Source organism: Calidris pugnax, unplaced genomic scaffold (assembly GCF_001431845.1).
Source record: "Calidris pugnax isolate Ruff unplaced genomic scaffold, ASM143184v1 scaffold75, whole genome shotgun sequence".
Lineage (NCBI taxonomy): Eukaryota > Metazoa > Chordata > Aves > Charadriiformes > Scolopacidae > Calidris > Calidris pugnax.
The window spans coordinates 1,665,825-1,686,001 of record NW_015090908.1 but is presented as its reverse complement, the minus strand read 5'-3'; the positions used below and the strand labels follow the sequence as shown (position 1 = coordinate 1,686,001).

The following is a 20,177-nucleotide window of genomic DNA, read 5'->3' as shown; positions in this document are numbered from 1 at the left end:
GAAAACATGGTATGACAGATGAGCTCTGTATTGTGTGTAGAAGCATGGACAAACACGGCTCTAGACAGAGGTAGACCAGTACTTCTCTACAGCTTACTCACATTCAATTTGATTTCTTAATGAGCCTTTAACACTTCCATTTCAACCACTAAACACAACTTCCAGCATACCTCACGCTTCCCAAACATACACGTGCAGACTTAACCTTGGGAATGAGAAACCTAAGGAGACATTTTGTTGTACTCCCAACACAAGCTGCACATAAAACCCAGTTGCATGGAGCAGACAGGCTGTTCTGCATCAGTTGCTAACCCAAGCAGTCAGAGATGAGAAGCACACCAGCAACTTTAAAGCAAGCCCCCAACCCGCGGGAGGACAAGATTAGCTCAGGCCTGCACATCCCAGCACAGCTTGTGAAATTCAGAGAGGAACAGCGCTGCCAAAGTCCAAAGTACAACGTCTTTGTTTTGAACAGATGCAGAGAGCTCCTCTTCCTCACCCCCCCACCCCCCCAAGAAAGGAGATTGCATCAGTACCACAGCCATACAGGTTATTAGCTCAGTGGGAACCTAGCAGAGTTCAGACTCAAAGGTTCAAATAAGTCCAGCTTGCAGCTGGCAAATCTAAACAAGACCAGCCAGCTGGCGCTGAGCCGAGTTATCCACACTAATTTGGTTGAAAATGTTGACTTAACCCATTCATTTAATCACTGAAATAAAAAAAAACACCCACAAAAAAAACCCCCTGACAACTGGAGACAAGAAAACTTACATCTGCCTTTTGCAGACTGGAAAAGACCACGTAAACCAATTTTCCAGAGCTTTTTCTAGGCTTCTGTGTGCGTGCCGCATACAAATCAAGTTCTTGGTAGTCATTTGCCTTTCTGATTCAGCAAAGCACATTGCACATCCTCAGTGCACGTGCTAAAACACCCCTGAAGTCAGCAGGGCTAACAGCACACATTTAGAGCGCCAGGCATGTGATTAAATACTTCACTAAATGGAGACAGTCTAAGGACACACTGACTTTTTTGCTCCTTTAACAGAGAGATTACATCTTTGCATGTTTCTTCCTCCGGGAATTTGAATTTGCTGAAGTGAGACTGTTTGTTCCCACTTTGAAAAACAGCAACAGGGGAGCAATCGAGTTTGTTTTACCTCTCATAAAGCCATAAACTCCAGAAACACGATGAAAAAGTGACACGAGAGCTCTGAATTGGAGAGTTTATTTATAGGAAAGAAACACATAGGAAGCTGGTAGATGGCAAGCAGAACACACCACCTTCAGCTCCCACTGGCAGACCACTGGTGGACATAAAACTTTAAAAACTATTAGTTAGAGCTCACAGAGGAAATGCAAACCCTCAAGATGTTAATTTATGGGAGTGCAGGCTCTTGGAGCAGAGCGGTGGGTTGGGCAGCTCTCATCCTGGGGAGCTGCTGGCACCATCCAGGCTGGAAATGTGTTGCTAAAGAAGCTGTGAGTAAGTTCATTCCCTCTCCTGCTTCCCGTTACTCGCTTGCCCAGCATCACCCACATAACTGTTTCAGGAAAGCCTGTGAAGCAGCTGGCCAACCTTGAGCTGAGCCACGATGCTGGCCTTATGAGTCTTGGAAAAAAACGGGTGATTCACAATTGCTCAGAGCCTGGACAAGGACTGGCCATTTACTGCTGTCTCCTCAGGAGACCACATGCCTGAAGTAGTGGCAACCAGGAGAAACCACAAAAATAAAGATAAAATATCGCACCCTTGGACCAGGCCCAAGGGAGATGCACAGCTGCTGTGTTATTGTCCTCCTCTCCAGGAAGCCCTGGCGTTACCATGACTAGGAGCCCCTCTGGTAGCCACGGTAGCCCAAGGTGCACAAACAGAGGTGAAAACCAACTGACAGTGAAGCATTTGTTCCATCAGAGCTGTCCACAAGGTTTGAAGCAAAGCAAACAATAGCATATTCAAACAAGTAAACAAACCAAAAACTCTCTGCAAACTCCAAAAGCCCTTTCAGCCAAGCAAGTAAACTTACCTCCTGCCACTTGTCCTGCAAAGGTCCCCAGACGCCAAGCTGTGTTGGCCACCCCCAGGCAGCAGAGACCCAACTTTGAGAAGAGGCTGGCAAGGAGACAGGGGAGCAGATAAAGGGTGGAAGGGCTTCTTAGAAACACCAGGGCAGGGGAGGAAGGGGCTCATCAAGCTAAAGAGCAGCAGCTGGATGAAAGAACTCTGACTGAAATTCAGAGGGTTGGTTTTAAGCCTGGGCAAGGCCACCTGCATGGAAGGAAGGCAAAAGCTGTGAAGTTTCTAAGAGGGATTCTACAGTGCAGTATTTGCAGTAAAGGCTAGAAGGAATGGCACAGGAGAGTTGCAGGACCCAGGGTGTCTCTTACCAGGCTTGTGTCCCTGCTAATGTAGCTGTCAGCCCATCAAAGATAGAGAGAGCCTCTGGGCAGGAGCAGATAGTGAATGCAAAGTGACAGGACTAGAGGAAACGGCCTCAAGTTGCGCCAGGGGAGGTTCAGGCTGGATATTAGGAAAAATTTTTACACGGAAAGCATTATGAAGCCTTGGAATGGGCTGTCCAGAGAAGTGGTTGAGACACCATCCCTGGAGGTGTTCAAAAGACGGGTTGACATGGTGCTGGGGGGCATGGTTTAGTGATTTTTATTTATTTTTTTTTGTCAGAGTTGGGTTGATGGTTGGACTAGATGAACTTGAAGGTTCCTTCCAACCTAGATGATTCTATGTTTTATTCAAGGTCACTTTCATCACCTCCAGAGGCACAGTGTTAGCATCAGTACAGGATGCCCAAAAGGTGAATGGGGCTGACCTGGTGTGCAGGTGGGCTCCTGTCCTGAGCCCTGCTAACCCCAGCCCAACATGGTGGCCAGTGGCTTTCTCTGAAGCATGGCATGGTTAACATCACCAGCACGCACTTGGAGTGCCTTACTCAACGCCAAATACTTCATACCCCAGTGGGATTTTTTTGGTGTATAAAAACGTAACTCCCTCTGCATGAGGGCAACACCCTGTAACCCCACGTATTTTAAAGAGTTGGACTATTCTTGCCATAAAAGCAAAGATCAGAGTAGCTTTATTGACTGCAGTGGAGTTAAGCCGGTTTATTCCAAGTGAGAATTTGGCCCCTTGTCCTCAATGAAGCTGTGTTGATTAATCCCAGACGGAGACCTGGGCCGGTACAATTCCTCTCCAAAAAGTCCTAGGAGATTAGTAACACAGAGACTGAATCACCGCCGTTACTCAGAGCCTGGGTGGTTATCAAAAACCCACACCTGCCACCACGTGAAACGTTGCTGGGCTGGGGTCAAGCAATTGCAATCGCTGACTTCAGGGACCCGGGGTGTGGTGAGCCAGGGCACATTCTTCAAACGCTGCCTCATGCTAGGGGGAAGATGCCAAAGGAGCACCCTTTCCTCTGTAAACATCTGGGAACGTCACCCAGGATGCGAGTCCCGGCTACGCCAAAACCCAGGCATGGGTGGCTTTGGGCACGCTGGGCAAGGAGACAGGGGAATCCTCCTTCTTCACATACAGGGTGATGCTCAGTAAAGATCACAGAATCACAGAATCACAGAATCTTCTAGGTTGGAAGGGACCTTAAAGATCATCTTGTCCAACCGTCAACCTGACTGACAAAAATAGACACCCACACAACAAACAAGGAGCATCATCACTAAACCAGACCTCCCAGCACTACATCAACCCGTCTTTTGAACACCTCCAGGGATGGTGCCTCAACCACCTCCCTGGGCAGCCCATTCCAATGGCTGAGAACCCTTTCAGTGAAAAAATTTTTCCTAATATCCAGCCTGAACCTCCCCTGGCACAAAGTTTACACCTAAGTGTAAAAAAATGGGGACTAAATCCCCCAAGCTTCAAGGAATCTGCCCCAGCATCTGTTTGCCAATTTTTGAAGAGCAAACAAAACTTCATGCAGTAAAAAGGAAGTCCTTCTTCCCCACTCCAAATGCAAAAAAAAAAACCCTGTCTTTTTTCACCGATCAGCTCCAAGTCTTTCTTAGAGAAGGCAAAGTCTGGCTTCCTGATGTTATAGGCACAAGTGCTGTACTTCTTGCAGGGAATGACTGACAGTTAAAATCATAGAATCATAGAATTGTCTAGGTTGGAAGAGACCCTTGGGATCATCGAGTCCAACCATCTACCCCACTCTACAAAGTTCTCCCCTACACCATATCCCCCAACACCACATCTAAAGGACTCTTCAACACATCCAGGGATGGTGACTCAACCCCCTCCCTGGGCAGCCTATTCCAGTGTCTGACTGCTCCTTCTGTGAAACCAATGCCTGACTACTCTTTCTGTGAAAAACTCTTTTTTAATGTTCAATTTAAACCTACCCTGTTGGAGCTTGAAGCCATTCCCTCTCGTTCTGTCACTTGACTTTCACAGGATTTCCTTTACACACGCGTGTGCGCACACACACACCCTCTCGTTCTGTCACTTGACTTTCACAGGAGTTCCTTTACACACATGCGTGCACACACACAGAGGTGCCCAACATAGTGAGACAGTGAAGCTGTGCCACGTGTTACAGCGTGGAGAAACACCAGAACAAACCAACCCAAAGGCGGATGTTGATGGTTTTTTTGGGTCTGGGGTGTTAGAAATGCAGAGAGGATGGTACCTAAGCCCACCTCCCCAGCGCATTAATCACGCAGAGGCATTATTCCCATTATTCCTGCCTAGAGGATGCCAATGTGTCTCCCCAGTTGGTGTCTGGAGTGTCCCCCTCTGTTTGCTCGGAGGCTGCCATCAGGCAGGTCAGCGTGACAACAGACGGGCTCGGCATCGCGTGCGGAGGAGCATCAGCGGTCGGGGAGAAAGAAATGCCTAAGCTCGCAGTTCACTCCCTCCAGGTCTGCCTTCCAAGCCTTCCCGAATTCAGGCATCTGGAGCGTGATGTAATCTGAAGATTGATCAGCAGCAGCACACGGACAGCTGCGCACATCTGGACCACAGGTGTTTCAGCTGCCATTTGTCAGCGACTCTGTCGGACGTTAAAAAGTACCCCAAGTCCGTAACCTGTCCCGTAGATTGCTCCCAGAACCCAGTGAAATGCCATTGATTTTGTGCAAACTGTCTCTGCTTTTTAGTGGGTGGCCCCAGGTTTTTTTTTTTGGTTGTGGTTCGTTTTGTTGTTTTGTTTTTTTTTTTAAATTTATTTATTTTATTTTAAAGTAAGGGCTTTTTAGTGGGTGGCCCCAGGTTTTTTTTGGTTGTGGTTCGTTTTCGGGTTTTTTTATTAATTAATTAACTTTATTTTAAAGTAAGACTTTTAAACCATAGGTGCGTTTAAAGCAGGGGGTTTGTTGTTATTAATTCCACTGGCATCAAGCTGCACAGTTGAGTCAGTCAGCAGGGATGGCTGCTATCATCCACTCGCTGATTTACTCTTAGGAATCGACGTTATCGCAGAGTCTGATGACAAAAAATGAAAAAAATGAAAAAAAAAAAGCCGAGGCTGTTCCTCCTTGTGCTCAGCTGTGTACAGACAGAGCAAGGCTTGCTCCCAAAGCACCCCATCGAAATAGTAGGGAAGCCATTCCCTCTCGTTCTGTCAGGTAATTAGTGACAGAATGAGAGGGAACGGCTTCAGGCTTCAACAGGGGAGGTTTAGATTGAACATTAGGAAAGAATTTTTCACCCAAAGAGTGGTCGGGCGTTGGAACAGGCTGCCCAGGGAGGGGGTGGAGTCCCCATCCCTGGATGTGTTTAAGGGCCGTTTAGATGCAGTGCTGAGGGACATGGTGTAGGGGAGGACTTTGTAGAGTAGGGGAGATGGTTGGACTCGATGATCCCAAGGGTCTCTTCCAACCTAGACCATTCTATGATTCTATGAAAAAGGCAGGAAAGGTCTCATCCTTGGGGAAGAGCTGCTGGTGCCCAGTCCTGTCCCAGTCCTGGAGGCAGAGAATGATGCTTGTTGCTTCCCGGGGTGATGCTGCCACTCGTGAGGTTTGCAAACAGCAGCTGGATAGGCACTGCACAGAGGAAAAACAGGGAAAGCGGGGAAACTGAGCAGCCCAGACCAAAAGATTTCCCTTGGAAAAAAGAATAAAGCTGCAGATGTATATATTTTATTTTTAGAGAGAAGGTGGTGGTTTTTTTTTTTTTCCTAGAATTTGTGTTACTTTGGCCGGAGCGCAAAGGGGAGGAGGAAAAGTTTCCCTTTGTCCAATACTCTCTACTCTTCTAAAGCGGGGCGGAGGCAGCAGGGGGTTCTTGCAGCTCATTTCATCTCTCAGTTGTGTTTATCCCTGCAGAGGGGGACAGGGACCAGAGGCACATTTCATGCTGGCTGCCAACATTGTCAGATTCTGCTGGGCATCACGCTGCACCAGGCACCAGCTGCCCTAAGCCACTGCCTTCACATATTCCCCAGGTGCAGAACCATGTTCCTCTTGATATTTCCCCCCCAGATAGTCTCCATCACCCTACAAGAACACATTCGTCTTAAACATAAATATTATTTTTTTCTCTTTCCAAACAGCTTGGCAGAGATGTAACATCAAGTCGTTATAGCCCAGCCACTGGCATGTCATTAGGCTGTAACAGGTCGTGCCACTGTCTCCTGGAATAAATTAATCCTTAGCTTGCAAGCTGGATTTGTGCAGGGTAAAATTTGCACATCTTTTGCTGGGGGCATCTCTGTAGAAGTGCACGTGGAGGTATGGCCCACCTATAACAACTTTGCCCTCCTTACCTGATCTCTACATAACATATTTCCACTGCTTTGGGCCTGCACTTCAGGCAGGGAGAACCAACTGCCTGCCCAGAATTGCGTGTGATCTGGGCAGCTGGAGCCCATATTGATCTGAGAAGCCCAGAGGATGGGGGACTCAGGAGGCAGAGGAAGAAGGGAAATGACCGCTTTCATCCTTGCACCAGTACCATCAGCTTCAGAGCCCCTCTTTAAGGACAGGTCTGCACCTGTGCTACCTCTCCTCCCCAACCCCAGATATTTCTCTTGAGCTGCCCAAGAAGAACATCTAATTCCCTGCCTTTTTTCCACCTCTCCCTGCTCCTTTATTCCTCTTGTGCAAAGCCAGGCTTGTGTGTGAGCTCTTCTGGGGAGGGAAGATGAGCCCAAGGAAACAGCAATGGGCTTCCTCTGCTGCTCCATTAGCTGGGAGGGCTGGCGATGGTAAGGTCCCTCCTGTCCTTCTTCACCCCCAGCTGCTGGCTTTCCCTGGACCACTCGCCCTTCCATGGGTCAGAAGATGCTGGTGGTGTCCCCCAGAGCTTGCCATCCCTGGGGCAGCCAGGCAGAGCTGTGGACAGAGCTTAGATGGTCCTTTCAAATGTCAAAGCAGCTGTGCTTTTTCCTGCCCCAGCTGGTTCTTAGCAGCTTCCACCTTTCGAATATCTCTAGCTGTGCTTTTGCTGATGTGCTGCCAAGATTTTAACAAGGGGCTCCCACAAACCTACCTCCTTCTCCTGCTGTGACGAACCCCACTGCCTCACAGAGGCCGGTGCAGGGCTGGAGAAGATCTTCTTTTGTGGGGACTCCTTCCTCTTTCAAGCATTTTTGATTTTGGTTTAATTTTCTGGTGAGGAAGGGGCACAGCACCGTGGAGCAAACATTACTAAGTGCTTGGAGGGTGCTGCAGAGAAGCAGAAGGTAACAGAGAAACTCCAAGCGTCCCAGCAGCAAAACGTTTCCTTGCAGAGCTCTGGGAGGGTGCTGCAGAGAAGCAGAAGGTAACACAGAAAACTCCGAGTGTCCCAGCAGCAAAACATTTCCTTGCAGAGCTCTCGCTTCTCCTCCTTCCCTTGAGGCCAGCCCTAGGCAACTGATTTTATCTGAGCTACAGCCATCAACCACAAGACAAGATGTGGAAGCAGTGGCATTCTCTAGGTGTTTCAGGGCCCTATAGGGCCTAAAGGGCCTAAAAGGGCCTAAAGGGCCCATTTCTCCCATGGGAAGTTGAGCCCACAGGTTTCTGGGTGTGATAGAGGTCACCTGGGCTTTCCCCCATTGATGGGCACAGGTGAGTTATGCCAGTTTGGATTGGGGCAGAGCTGGTTTCTGAGGAGCAATGAACTTTCAGGTATCCTGAAAATTCAGGATGGGGCTGCACCAGCCCTTCAGCTTCTCTCTTTGGTGAGCATCTCTCCCTCTTCTTCTCCAGTGCAAAGGAACCAAAGCCCCCAAGGAAAGCCCAAAAGCTTGATTTTCAGGAGCTAAGGAAAAATTGGTATCAGAGCGTGCAGAGGTGTTAAACTTATTTGTGGGGGTCGCAGCCTCCTCTGGTATTTGGAGACACCTCTTTTGCTCCAGACAGTTTAGCCTTGCAGAGGTATGTCTGAAGCTGCAAGAAGGGGAAAGCTCATTTTCCACCTTTAAATATGAACTGGGTGCAAGAAGGTCACCTGCATGATAGATATAAAGTATGTCACAGTCAAAAGCAGTCAACTAACTGCTGATTAACATGCTCATAGATAAACCCATAGATTATAGATTAATAGAGCAGTTTTAAATAGAGGCCGTTTTGGTAAACACAGCAGTGTTAACTGCACTGGATCCGTGCAAGCAAATGACATCACACGCTTCTAAAATGTGAGCTTTCTACATTTTGCTATTTTTTTAAATTTAATAATCTGTCAAAAAGGAAAGAAAAAGTAGAGTGTCGGATACATTGCAGCATTGTTAAACTGGTCTTGAACACCTTACAGGTCTGGCAGCTCTTCCAGGTGAGCACACCCTGATGTCTACTCCATAGATATAACGTCTATTTAGATGGGTGGCCATGGGCACCAATGAGCTTTTCTGTAACAGACCCAGGAGAAAAAAAAGGATTTAAAGCAAGATTATTCAGTCATTTCAATCAATATTGGCTGCTTGCTGACATCAGATTTATTTTGAAAAAGAAAAAGAAAATGAATCAATCCACTTCTCTCTGCTGTGGGTAGTTATTTATGAAAGGAGCACTCGCGAGTGCCCCAGATTTATTTCAGCTGTGGGTGAGGAGCTGTTTTTGGCAGCTGCTCCAGACCCCAACCTCGGGGGTGTGCTCAGTCCTGGACAAGACATGGACAAGAGGGCCCAGGGCCTTGTGCTCCCTGGTTGGTTTAATTTTTTGTTGTTATCTCTTCGGGAACTTTCATCACCACAATTTTCCCCAGACAGCGAGGAGTGAGCAAGTCATTTACCTTTCTCAACAGTGGGCAGGATGGGCTGGAAAGACAGAAACAGTCTCGGAGGGAGGAGAAAAGGCTTAAATCTCCTTTTTCTTACACCACATCCCCACCAAACGGCTGGTTACGCTCCCCAGTAACAAACCAGGGAGCTGCCAGACGCAGGGAGGATGTTTTACCTCAGACCAGATATGGGCAGATAAATTCTCCAAGGTCTGAGAAGCCTGGGGTAAATTAGATTAGAGGCTTTCCTCTAGACAGCGAGAGGTACATTTGGTGACAGTGGGGGGGAGGCGGGGGGGTGCCTGTGGCTCAGGAATGAGCAACTGCAAGGAGATGTGTTTTTAAATGGTTTCCCAGCTGTAAGATGCACATAATTGTGGCTTTCCTTCATCTGGGAGACTTCAAGAGCGGATGGCTGATAAGGGTTCATACCAGCGAAGGCAGAAAAACACAAGGCAGGGTATCTGGTTTCAGTCTGTCCGTACCCGCAGCATTAAATCTGATTTTGGCCCTCTCTCCCCGCCCTGCATGTACACAATTATCTGAATTCCTTTCTCCACTGCTTCCTCCCCTCTGAAGCCTTGCAGACCGACCCCGCTGCCTTTTCTGTTGCTTGAGGGATGGCCACACATTCAGGCTTTCTCCTTTCCTGGCCCGTGGAGGGGTCTGTGCCACAGAGGTCCACAAGGACCAGCCCTCCCTGGAGGGCAGAAAGCAACCACAAGGATGGGAATTTATTCCCCATCCCCATCTTTTTAGCCTTTCATGATGGGAAACACCCTAAAAATCAAGGGATTTCTGCTTTTTTTAAAGATGCTGTTCCTTCATGCCTCGGTTTCCCCTTCGTGCCTCACCTCTACTGCTTGCCTCTGGTCGTGTTCATCAAGAGGGATCCCCCAGCCCCCGTTGCAGCTGGGTATCCCCAGGGACCTATTGCACAAGCAAGTATGAGCTGGTTCCCCAAGCAGATGTGCGGGCAGCAAGGTAGATGCAGTCAAGGACATGACCGTAGCGTTGGTGTACCACCTCGTGCTGTTGATGCCTTGCTTTTCCCCACGCAGGCACCCTGTTGCGCTGTGGTTAAATACAAGGAGGACCCTTTCTGAAAGGCCAGTGTGTGGAAATTAGCTTTCTGAAATACAGCTCTCCAAACCTCTTAGGGGTTGGCACACACTGGCTTCTCCTGCCAGGGAGGGCACATGCTTACCTGCCGGCCGCTGATAAGCAATATGATACATTTCCTAAAAAGTTGCCATTTTATGCTATTCAAATCACAAAAAAAATGTTTTAAATTTCAAATATATACGCTACTGTCTATTTCAGGACAGCTGACCCTTTGGTAGAGATCCAGTCAATGCCTGCAGTGAGTGTAGCTTTATGGAGGTGGTTGAGTCACCATCCTTGAACGTGTCTTAAGTCGTTTAGATGTGGTGTTGGGGGATGTGGTGTAGGGGAGAACTTTGTAGAGTGGTGTTGATGGTTGGACTTGACGATCCCAAGGGTCTTTTCCAGCCTGAATGATTCTATGGTTCTATGATTTTTATGTACATTATATGGCGAACAGCATACCCCTTCTTCCTTTGACTTCACTATGACAATATTTGAGCAATATGGTTAATAACAATATGGTTATAAAACCATCCATTAACATGAACAAAATTCGTGCAGCTAGAGGTTTTCCCATCCTTAAACAGAATAGAGACCCATGTTTCCATAATCATACCTAAAGTTTTGACGAATTCAAGTGAAATTCTCCATGTGTTTTAATTTGTGCTTTAGCCTTTGTGATACAAGTTACATGTAGAAATTCCAGCATGTGAATTGCAGAACTGAAAAGTCTTCTGGTATCACTCTGGCATCACTTTTTGACATCCAGTTTTGACTGACAGATCAAAAACTTCTCTACAAACTCCAGAAACAGGTGGGGTTCCCTTCAGCTGGGGAGCAATTGCTCTTGGTTTGGGTGGAGCAGGCAGAGGGAGGACAGCATCAGGGGAAGAGAATCCTTCATAGGAGGGACTCAGGGGGGTTGTATCTTCACTTCAGCTTGCCATGGTGCTTCTTGAAGGAGGGAAGAGGCAACCCACCTCCCAGGGTTAAGGAGATATTTCCCTGAATTTCACTGAATTTCACTGAATTTCTAGAGTTGGAAGGGACCATAGAGATCATCTAGTCCAACTCCCCTGCTGAAGCAGGATTGCCTAGAGCTAGAGCATGTTACTCAGGAATATGCTGTTTTGCTAATGTTTGGCCAGGTGCTCTGCTGGGAACACACCTAATCTAGGCATCAGGTTTGCCTGTGTACATCCCAACCTGTTGGTCATGAGTCCAGCTCCAAGCCAGCTCCTGGCAGCCACCACTTCACCTCCACCCTAGTGGAGGGTGCTTCATGGTGGCTGCAAGCTTGCGGTTTTGCTAATGTTTGGCCAGGTGCTCTGCTGGGAACACACCTAATCTAGGCATCAGGTTTGCCTGTGTACATCCCAACCTGTTGGTCATGAGTCCAGCTCCAAGCCAGCTCCTGGCAGCCACCACTTCACAAGCAGGATTGCCTAGGGTGCTTCATGGTGGCTGCAAGCTTGATGGTAATGGTGCTGTGACAAAAGCCAAGCCAATATATCTATCTCCTGGTGGTTCATGCCTTAGGTCTCCTTCATATGACTCATGGAAACACTCAGCCCGTGCATAGTTGGAAGGTGATTTTGGAAGGCTCAGCACTACATCAAAACAAGCTTAACTTCCTCCAGGTCCAGCTGGGATGCTGCTTTGCGAGCTGGGTGATTTGCATCCTGTTTTTCAGCTTTCCACCCACTGCCATCCCAGCTTCCAACACACAGTCACGGGGAAGCCTTCAGCATTTTCAGACCACGGCTGTTTGCCACTCTCCCCATGCTCTGAAATGGCTGGACCATTTTTGCCCATTCTCCAGGAAAATTAAAACAATGACAAGAAAGAGGAATCACCGTTTGGCATGGAAAATGTTCATCTCAAGCAGAGTTTCAGAAGGTTTGGAGCAGATGATAAAAAAACACAGGATGCTGGAAAGGGAAGCATACAAACCTGACTGTGGCCGTCAGGATTGGTAATTGCCATATGCTTTTTTGAAGTAGTCCTTCCCAAGACAGCTGAGAGCAATGATCCCCGCGTCTCCAAATTCAGGAATGAGCAAGATTAAGGGGTCAATTAGGGGTGTTTGGCAAGGAGCACCTCGTGTAGGGACCCTGCCCACAATGATGACAACCTCTGCCAGACTAGGTGATGTCTGTGTCCCCACCAAGATCCTCCTGGGTATCTCAGACCTCTGCCTACCACGGAGATCCTAATAGGTCCCCCTGGAGAAATCTGGGGTTGAGTTGGGTCATGGAGGTAGGGAGAAAGGAGCATGGGACACTCACAGAGCCCAGGTCGCTTGCCAAGAGTTGCATCCAGCCCACCATCCTGGTACCCAGGTGAGACAGAGCTCTCACGGCCAGAAGCAATCCAAATTCAGACTTTCTGGCCCAAGAGGCAAGACGCTAAGGTTCCTCCTCCCCTCCAGCTTGGCATTTTCTAATCTAAAAAAAAAGAACAACCCGATTTCTGGAGCTGCTTGCTGTGGCATTTCAAAAATTCACGCCAGCCCGTGCTGACCTTTTCTCTTGAAGGCATGGGGGCCAACACGTGCAGCCCCAAGTCACGTTTTGCATTGTTTGCTGTTGTTTTTCCCCATCCCAGTGCCCACGGGGCAGGACGCACGCAGCGCTGGTGCGGCGGGCGGGCGTACTTGGGGTATGACATAATGCAACAACCAAACTAGCTGCATTTATTTATTATTTAAAAAAAAAATAAATAAAAAATATTAAGGGCAGCTGCTACTTAGTGCCGACTGAACTATTTTATTGATTTTTCTAAAGCAGGAGCATCCCCTTTTTCTCTCGTGACCCAGCGTTGCTCAAACCTGGGGGTTGGACTATTCCAAAGTAACACATCTACGTCACATTTTCCTCCTCTTAATAAATATATAGAGGGTCTCCAGCCCTGAAGGTGGACACCCAGGTAACAACCAGAGAGGTCACTGCCTGACATGCTTGCTCTGCCCTGTCTTGCTCAGACGTTATCTCCAAGTAGATCCAACTCAACAGGGGACTTCTTCTTCCACATTCACGCTGTAACCTGCTAGTGACAATTTATCAGCTATTGTGCAGCACCTAGCAAAATAAAGCCTTAATTAACAGGAGGGACAAGGATCAGTGATAGCCCGAGCAGGCTTTTGTTGTATGTTTTCCTATATTAATCCTTTTCTGGTTATTCTCATTTTGGAAGGATGAGTTTTGAGGCAGTGGCAATGGGGATTGCCACTGGAATATTTTTGGTGTTTGCATTTTTTTTTTGGTTTAACGTTTTTTTTGGCTTAACATTTGCTTCGTTGGTGTGTGTGTGTTTCCCAGAGGGGGGAGATGGAAGAGCTCTTTTGTCCTACCTGTGTCCTACCACCTCACCCCAGGCAGCCCCACCACTCGCCAGCCTGCCCCACAGCAATGCTGCTCCCCGCTCCAAACCTCCACAGCCTGCAAAAAAAAACCAAACAGCCCTTTAAGTTAATATCCTGTTAAAATGAACGTTGTGGGGATGCTTAAAGAGCAGGCACAGTCTTGGGAGGGAGACTTCAAACGGCAGCAAGGATGGTGCCAAAGGCAGCAGAGGTGCCAGGACATTGGGGAAACTGGCTGGGGCTGCCAGGGCAAGACTTGTAACTTGTAAGAAATTTGTTAAATTGCAGTTCAAACTCCTTTGAGAGTACACCCATCCCAGAGGATCCTCAGCCCATGGACATCATGCCCTGCACTGACCCACTGAGAGGGTTGGGGTCTCTTGGACCCAACTCTGCTTTTCACTTCCCTGGGGAAGGGAAAGGGGGGGAGAAAACAGTCTGTAAACTTCTTGGTGACGGCCCCAGTCAGTACCAGCCTCAGCTGCTGTGTGCTGCACCACACTGCTGCTCGCCCCCAGCCCCAAATGCAGGGCAAGAAGGTGAACCAGCACCTTCCTTGTAGGGATTTTGGCTGGCTGAAGCCCACCTGGAGGGAGAAAGGCTGGCCCCAGGGGCAGAAGCATTTTTTCACACTCCCATCTTCAAAAGAAGTTGAAAAAGCATCCTTAAAACAAAACAAAAAACAGAATAAAACAAAACAAAACAAAAATACCAGAACAAAACAACAACAAAAAAATAAAAGAAAACAAAAGCAAACCCCACCAACCAACAAACTCAGTTTTGCTGTGTTTCCTATTTCATTTGCACTCCTGGTCAGGTTAAGGAAATTATTCCAATCCCTCTGTAACCAAAAACCAACCTAATCCTATATAAGCAAAGACCCTGAGGATGTGTTCCGAAATTTCCTGCAATCAGGGCCATGCTCTCGCTGACACCTTACATCAAACCGGCAGCTCTTGGACCTCATGGTTTCCATACTGTGCTCTTGGGCTGGGGAAGGCTCCTTATTCCCTGTATGGGAATTGCTCCTAAAGCAAGGAAAAAACCAAGCAGCAATCCCTCAATTCACTGTACAGATTAAACAGCATTGGATCTGCAACAGAGAGGTGCATAATAACTATATCCTGTGTTATAAGGTACAGGGTAAGAGAAATTCTTAGAAACTGTGTTTGGCAGAGAGCTTCATCACCTTATATCATCTCTCAGTCCAGATACTATAGCCGTGCATTGTTATAATATAGTATCATGCCCTTCAGCTATACCTGGGAGCATCACAATGGGCCTTATAGGCACAGGTTGATTAAATCCCAGGGATGTACTGCAATTTCCCACCCAGGGAAACTGAGGCACACGCAGGGAGAGCAATTACATTGCAAACCCATGCGTGAGCTGGGTTTAAAACTAAGCTCTGCAAGGTCCTGCCACGTTACCACACCAGCTTAGTGCCAGGAAGAAACTCTTGCTCCCTCCTGGTGAAATCCACTATGGGCTTTGCTGCTTTTTTTAAGAATGAGTCTGCTGAGCAGCGTCACAGGAAGAGCTGTCAGCTGAGTGCCTTGGCAGGCTTTGAGGAACACCTTCCTGACCTCCCCCCATCTTGGATTAAAGGATCATAAACACGAAGCATGAACTTGGGTGAGTCCGCTAGAGCATAAAATTGTTATGGAAAACTCTATAATTTAAGAGGGGACAGAGCCAGAAGGGCCCCGTTGACTCATTTTATAGCTCCTGAAGGCCAGCGGGGCCACGCTTCCCCTTCTGGTGTACGAGGGGTTGGGGGGTCAGGGCCAGCCCTTCTGAGGACCCAGGCACAAGGCTCTAAGGACACTTCAAGATGAGCCCTTCAGAAACAAGGGGCAGGAGGAGGCAGCCACCATGAAGGGTCTGGCTACCCTAGTATGACAGCGCTTGGTAGGAGAGGAGGGAAGACCAGCCCACAGTTCTTTTTTGGTGTATTATCTCTCTTCCTCATCCAGGAGATCATCATCCTCCTCCCCACTGCAAGACTCAAATTGCAGTGAGCAAGGACCAGGTTTCTGACATGAGGATCACAAGTCAGATTCAGGGCATAATTTCTCCAATATACATAGCACTCTGAGCAACGTAGCAAACTGAGAAGCCACTGAAGTCCCCTCAATTTATGAAGCTCCTCATGGGATGCTATCAGCTTTTTAGCATGGTACTCCTCTATTTGAGTGACCTGGAAGGGGTAACTGAGGAGGAACAGGCTGAGAGCTGACATCACACATCTCATCACTTCTCTATCTGCCCCTCAAGCAACAAGCAGATGCCCACCTCCTTCCATTACCATTTATGTGTTTTCAAAATTGCCTCTTACATCCAGATTTTCAAAGACAGTCAGTATCCCACATCCCAAAGGTCCAGAGAAGAAGAAAAGGAGGCAGCAGGTCACGTGGAGGGTGGCACTCATCTTGTGCACTTCTTTCCTCCTCTAGTGCTAGCAGATTGGGTCTGTGAATAAGTGGGTTTTACTCCATGACGTGGATCTTATATAGAGTGTGTGGTAAGAATAGCCAGCAAAATGTTACCTGATGTGTACTGAAAAACAAGTACATGTCCAGATGGGGAGAATAACCCCTTCATGGCCAGGTATAGTAGTTTCTTTTGGGTCATCTCTGTATCTGATCATAATATAGGTCCATCAGCTGAGACAGGCTGCTTTAAAGTGCAGTGGATAGTCACAGAAAATAGCAGCGGAAATAGCTTACCAGGTCATTGTGTCCCACCAGGGCTGATAACCAGGCATTAGTCAAAGCAATGGCTGAGCAGCACCCACATCTACCCACCACGACGCTGGTCCTAGTGTCCTGTGTGGGATGGGAAAGGATGGGTTAAGCCATGGGAGCATGAGAGGACACCCTGGGACACAGCATCGATGCCATCCATAGGGTAGACCACCCTCTTTCACCTAGCCACAGGGGAAGCCAAAACACCCTGGGAGCAAACTGAGCTGCTGTGAAATTCCCATTTTTCCAGTTGGCCAGAGCTAAAAGACCTGGTGGAAACGAGAAAGGGTCAGTGGAGAGGAGATCCTGCACCGCAGCAGCAGCCAGAGCAGGGTGTCTCACCCAGGGTTAAAGACGCTGGCTTGCAAATTACCAGCTTTGCTCTAAGGGCAGCTTTGTGCTGACCTCTGCAGTCTTGGGTGGGATTTAAAAAAAAAAATCAGTGGAAATAGATCAGCTTGGTATTGCTTTCTGCCTGATTTCACCGTGTTTTACACGGCAGCTAGGTCCAGAGAAGAGCAGGACACAATGATACCTCGTCATCCTCCACCCTTTCTTCTGCCTGCTGGAGAAAACAATTTTTAAAAAAAGACCCTCAGAAAATCATTCTGTGGTATCTTTCTCCTCCTGGTATTTTATTTGCCTTTTCTGAGTCTCTCTCTCTGGCTAGGGCTCAGCAATGACAGCATTAGGAAAAGACCAGCCCGCCATCTGTCAGACGTGCGTGTACACAAACCACCGCCACTTGCACACACCAAGCAGTTAAGTTTTCCTAAGTGGTCCTGGGCAGCCTGTCAAGTTCCAAGCTTGTCTGCAGAGAATGTGGTTGTAATTAGATAATTAATAACTTCGAGAAGGAAAGGAAAGGAAATAAGCTAAATGGAAGCTTTCCTTAGTGGGAGGAAATAATTATATCTGCTTTTTGATATATGAGCTGAGGTGGCTTTCTGAAGGCAGAAACAGCATCTTGCCTGCAAAACCATCCCTCCCCCCAAGTCAGATGGGATCTCCCATAGGCCCTGCTGGGTCACAAAGTTTGTCCTACCTGCCCACAAATGAGCAGCAGCAGGTTGCTGCAGGTCAGAGGAAACCCTGCAGGTAACAGGGCTTCCTAAAACGTTGGCTGCATCTTGTCCCATCGACAGACGGGGCAGAGGAGAGACAACATGCGGGGTTGGGTCACCAAGAACCACCTGGAAAACAGGGGCTTAGCAAAACATCCCTCAGGGCTGGAGGTGCTGCTGTCAGCATATGGACTTTTTGATGGATGCGTTGCTCCTGCCAATGGATTTACCATTTCACAGTGTTGTGGTTTTGGCCGGGTTGGCCAACCACAAGGATAGATGGCCCCTCCCCTCCTCTCTCTCCAAAGAGAGGAGAGGAAGAGATGAAGAGATTTATGAGTTTAGAAAAAGAACTAAACTACTTCAATGAAAATATTAATAAATAATGAAATAATAAATAATTTTTTTTAAAGTATATAGTATATACAAAACCATACCAAGCTCCCAGGATGACGATCACGTCACCAGCCGGCACAGGAAAGGTCCCAGACTGGAGTCAGTGATGGACAGGAGCTGGATTCTGGATCTGGAGTCAGGAATGCTCAGGTTGGGGTCAAAGGCAGATGAACATAAAAGGTCCTTGAAGAAAGAGAGTTGACCCTTTGATCCCTCAGCTTTTATACTGAGCGTGATGCAGATGGGATGGAATACCCTGTTGGTCAGTTTTGGGTCACCCATCCTGTCTATTCCTCTATGCAGGTGGGACCCCTCTATGCTTTTTCCACTTCCCACCCTCCAATGGGGCAAATAATGAAGTTAGCTGACCTTGGTTGTTACAGCAATAAATATCAGCAAGAGCCCCTCAGCACACCATTCTTTGGCATAATCAGGTCTTATCACTGCGAGAGTGAACAGTTTCTGAACAATACGCTGTTCATTTCAGAGTTTAGTTTGTTAGAAGAGGCCCAGCTAAAAAGTCAAATTACTGAGCAGAAAATTGGTTCAGTTTTACCTCACACCAGGACACAGAGGCTGTGCCATTACCAGGCTCTGAACTCAGGCTATACATCCAGAAGTCAAAGGAACTGTTAAGTTTAGGTAGATTTTGTTGCTGTTGTAATACATAAATGTATTACCCCAGGAGGGAAAGCAAATCACAGAATCACAGAATCTTCTAGGTTGGAAGGGACCTTAAAGATCATCTTGTCCAACCGTCAACCTAACTTTGACAAAAGTAAACACCCACACAACAAACAAAAAGCAACACCATCACTAAACCATGTCTCCCAGCACTACATCAACCCGGCTTTTGAACACCTCCAGGGATGGGGCCTCAACCACCTCCCTGGGCAGCCTTGCCTGAGTTTGCAGGAGGAGATGGGAGTTGCTGTGGGTGGCATTTCTAAAGCCCATCTCAGGCACCTGAGCATCCAATCCCTTGCTTAAGGGGCAGTGGGCTTAGAGAGCTGCTCCTGGTGGGTTTGATCTTGCCCAGCTTCTGGGTTAAGCCTGCCCCTCCGTGCTGCTGGGGCCAGGGGCAGGTATCAACGCATGGTTACAGGTGTTCATGAACCACAGCCTCGATTCGTAGGGAAACAGAACTTAACTGGACAACCTATCTCAGAAAGATGTCCCGTGTTTTAATTTTCTTACCTTTCTTATTTTTTTTTCTTTTCTCCAGACTGTCCAGTGTCTGAGACTGAAGTGGAATTGGGATGTATCCGAGTTTGTAGCTTCTGAAACCTTAACAACCTCACAAGTAAACTGGTCCAAAAGACCCCCCTTCTTGACCTCCCTTGCTCTGAACTCTTGTGGAGCACTTAGACTGAGCAGAAAACAGCACCGAAGCTAACGGTCTGAAACTTTGCAACATCTCTCCCCAAGCGACTGACCAAAGAGAAAGGAGAAGCAACATTCCTGGGTGTTCGTTGTTGTTGGGTTTTGTGTCTGTCTGTCTGTGTGTTTGGTTTTATTTCAATTTTTATTTTTTTTTTCTGAAAAAATCTTAATTCAGGAATACATTTAAAAGAAATCTTTGGGTTTGGATTTTACTTCCCCTTAGCTGTATTCTTTTGGGGGGGGTTTCGTGTCTATTTTTTAAAATTCAAAACCTGATTTCTTGTACAGTAACGTCAAAACTGGACCAAGGCTCTTAGGAAAAAAAAAAAAAAAAAAAAGAAGAAGAAGAAGAAAAAACCCCACTGTGTCCCCAGCTCCCTGCATGATTCGTTTCAAGTACAGCCTGGATTACAGACTGCCCCCCCTCCACACTCTACTGCCTCTTCCTTATTGCTCCATGATTTGTTACCACTCCCCCCTACCCCTCCACCCCCCCTTTGTGTGGTGGTGGGGTTGGTTTTTTCTTTTTTTTTTTTTTTTTTTTTTGGTTTTTTTTTTTTTTTTTCATTTTCTGTTCCAGTGTATATGTTGCTTATTTGTTTTATTTATTGAGATATTTTTAACGAGCTAAGAGACTGCAACGTTGCTGTGTATACTGCTTCTCTTGCCATTAAAAATAAAGATGTCATGCAGCTACCAGGGGTGTGAGATTTACATTCTTGACTGCACAACTCCCAGCAGCAGCCCAGCAGCTTCCTCGCACCCCGCAGGGTTTCTGCACTCACTGATTTGGCTAAAAGCTGTTTCCCAGGCAGTGGATGATGGGGTGCAGAAGGTATCAGCGTTGCTTGTCCAGGCTGATGTCTGCCCCCATAAACCAGGAGTAATTGGCCATTTACTTGCCCCCCTGGCTAAAGGAGGTTTTCTCAGGTGCTACA

The 20,177-nt window shown here is 47.5% G+C and overlaps 1 protein-coding gene across 1 annotated transcript in view; it reads left to right on the top strand.

Moving 5' to 3' along the window:
* TWIST2 (twist family bHLH transcription factor 2) overlaps window positions 1-19,732 on the top strand; it is a 43,494-nt gene extending 23,762 nt beyond the window's left edge. The window contains exon 2 of the mRNA XM_014949210.1: window positions 19,082-19,732. The gene's annotated coding sequence lies outside the window, so the exon portion shown is untranslated. The remainder of the gene's footprint in view (window positions 1-19,081) is intronic.
* The last annotated feature ends 445 nt before the right edge of the window (window positions 19,733-20,177 follow it).